The sequence below is a fragment of the Taudactylus pleione genome, unplaced genomic scaffold, assembly GCF_031769625.1.
Source record: "Taudactylus pleione unplaced genomic scaffold, aTauple2 ptg000063l, whole genome shotgun sequence".
Lineage (NCBI taxonomy): Eukaryota > Metazoa > Chordata > Amphibia > Anura > Myobatrachidae > Taudactylus > Taudactylus pleione.
In genome coordinates, this window is record NW_028284465.1 from 1,047,654 (window position 1) to 1,050,926 (window position 3,273).

General features: G+C 39.5%; 1 pseudogene; it reads left to right on the top strand.

Annotated features, from left to right (window-relative positions):
- Positions 1–2,095: 2,095 nt before the first annotated feature.
- Positions 2,096–3,025, top strand: LOC148534835 (taste receptor type 2 member 39-like; annotated as a pseudogene).
- Positions 3,026–3,273: the final 248 nt, after the last annotated feature.

Below are 3,273 nucleotides of genomic sequence, written 5' to 3' on the forward strand. Positions count from 1 at the left end.
ATGATGACTTGCTTCACTGATAGTGACAGCTCTTTGGATCTCATATTGAGAGTTGACAGCAACTGATTCCAAAATGCAAATGTCACACCTAGAATCAACTCCAGACCTTTTACCTGCTTAATTGATAATGAAATAACGAGGGAATAGCCCACACCTGTCCATGAAATAGCTTTCGAGTTGATAGTCCCATTACTTTAGGCCCCTTAAAAAGTGGGAGGCACATATTGAAACTGTTGTAATTCCTACACCGTTCACCCAATTTGGATGTAATTACCCTCAAATTAAATCTGAAGGTCTGCAGTTAAAGCACATCTTGTTTGTTTCATTTCAAAACCATTGTGGTGGTGAATAGAGGCCAAAATCTGAAAATTCTGTCAATGTCCCAATATTTATGGACCTGACTGTATATAGAAAGTGTGATTTGAAACTTTCTTCTACCATCAGAATTGGTCCAGCAGTTAAGTCAATTTCAAATTATGTCTTGTTGCCTGGAGCCAATAACGCATCAGGTTCTGAGTTGGGAATAAAGCAAAAAATATAGCAAGTAATTGTCATTTAGGGGTAAAACCATGCAGCACTGCAGTTGGGGCAGATGTGAAAAGTACAGAGAGATTTAAATTTGAGAGGCGTGTCTAAACTCAACTATACAGTAAATTGCAGTGTAAAAATAAAGCTGCCATTTTGGTCCACTTGCAAAAGCAGACCTTGCAAGCAAATACAAAAATATATTGCTCCCCCCTTGCATTGCAACAATGTCTCTCCAGATAAGTTACTTGCTTTTTGTTTTTGCTTTGCTTATACGTAGGATTAAAATACTATCCCTTTAAACCGAGACACTCATGAATTACACATGTTCTGTGGCTTATTTAAAGTCTGCATTTCTCCTGGTTTTAATCAACCACAGAACCTGTGTAATTGACATGTGTAACGGGATATGTCATCACTTTCTTCTGTATGTGTAATTTCTTTACCTCATTGGTAGAAAGAAAACCTATCTGGGCTTGGATTTATTATTATTAGTATTATTAGTATTATAATTATTATTATTTCTTATTAGATTATATTACATCTCCATGATGTTTAATATCATTAATAACCCCAACAAACATCAGGAGATTGCCGATAGGTGAGAAAGGAGCTGAGGTCCTGATTCAGACCAAATTGCAAGCACATAGCACTCGCAAGTGGGTTGATGGTGGCCTACTACGTGTGCGTGGCATGCGCCGCATGCATACGCAAGCTCTGGAGTGAGCAAGAAATTCTCTCACTCCGGGGCTCACTACAAGATGGGGCAGCTGTTGATGTTGATTGACAGCTCGCACCATTTTGTAGGCGGGGTGGGGGATGGCTACACAAACGGCGGCATTCCCAAATCAGTGATGTCAGTGGGAGAGATTCCGGCTCTGTTAGATCAATAATCTCGACCATCGCGACCATCAACTGGCCGCTTACTAATGCTGTGGGTGGTCACCCACAGCCTAGGGAGCAGGCAGGAGGCCGTTCTTTTTTTTAAAAAAAGACCTGATTCAGAGCGAGCACTTTTTTAGAGCATCCGGCTCTGAATCAGGCCCTGAGTTTCACATATACCTGACTGAGACCCATTTTACACAGAAAAGCAAATTACCGGGTAGAGCACTTTTACCTGATAAGTTGCTGATCAACTTTCTGTGTAAAAGGGGCAACCGGGTCAAAATTCCAGGGTCAGTGACCCTGGAAATTCAACCTGGGTTGACCCTTTCATACAGAAAAAATACTTGTGTTGATCAGCTTTTCTGTCTGAAAGGGGTAGGGGGGTCAGGCTGGGACAGGCAAAATGTCCCGACAATCAAATACCAGGTAAAAGCCAGGTTTTAGGGTTATTTTTGTCTGACAGGGGTATAATTATGTAACTAATTTACTCATTGCATTCAAATGTTAAAATGTAATGATGACATAGCTATTTGTAGCCAAATGTCATGCAAAACATAAAGCAAACAACCCTATGTATAATACTAACTTGCTATACCACACCGTACATCAGATGGGTCTAACTCTAGATGGTTGTTAGGAAATCAGATGCTGTGAAATACAGTATTCATTACTCTGTGAAGAAAATATGAATTTTCCCTCTTTTATCCTGTTATCATTTGTCCTCTGTTCTCTGGTGTTTATCGGATTACTTCTCAATGTATTTATTGTGACCCAGAACTTCATTTGGTGGCTGAAGGGTCAAATTCTTCAAACCATTGACATTATCATGACCAGCCTGGGAGTGGTGAGGATCATTCTTCTAATATTTGGTTTAAATGAATTTGCTGTGATCATTTTCACTCATTCCTTCATTTCCAATTATGCTACTAAGTATACAGCCACTGCAACAGACTTTGTAATATTCTGCAGCCTGTGGTGGGGCACCGTGCTCTGTGTATTCTACTGCGCAAAGATCACAAACTACAGCAACAGATTATTCATGAGACTTAAGATGAACATCTCCAGCATGGTTCCCTGGCTGCTCCTGACCTCACTGCTGGTGTCTTTTCTTTCCAGCCTGCCCAACATATGGCTCGTATACTCAGTACATTACATGAATTCTACCCTGGACAGTAACAGCTCTAACACTGGAAATGTGACTCTGTACATAAATTTGGGAAATTAATTTATCATCTTTTTCACAGGATCCCTCGTACCATTCCTCATATTCTGTGCGGCCGTTTGTCTTCTGATTGTATCGCTCCTGAAACACACCAGGAATATGAGCAGCAAAGATTCAGGGTTCACTAATATCCAACTAGATGCTCACATAAGTGTAATTAGAAATATGGTCTCTTTTCTGTTCTTTCATACTCTGTATTTTATAAGTTCAAACATGATACATTTTTGCCAGCAATCAGAAGATTCAGCCTGTGTATCATTGTGCGTTATTTGTTGCTTTGCCTACCCAAGCCTGCACTCTATTGTACTAATATCCAGCAATGCCAGACTGAAGCGCTCTCTTCTTACTGCTCTGCGCTGTGAAGGAACCAGAAATCCACCTGACCAAATGTAATAATTGTACCTGTACTGTTTCATATATTGTCTGTAAGCTGCAGAGTAATTGTAGGGTATAATATCACTTTAACAGCTATAGTGTAACGTAATTATACAGTATGTGTTTGATTTCTTTGAATTTGCTTTCTACATAAAACAGAATAAGGTGCAGTAATTCCTGTGCCGCTATATCTGTAAAGGAATAGAATAAATATAAATCTTTTTGTTACTGTTATTCTTATGTTGGATTTTCCTAATGACTATATG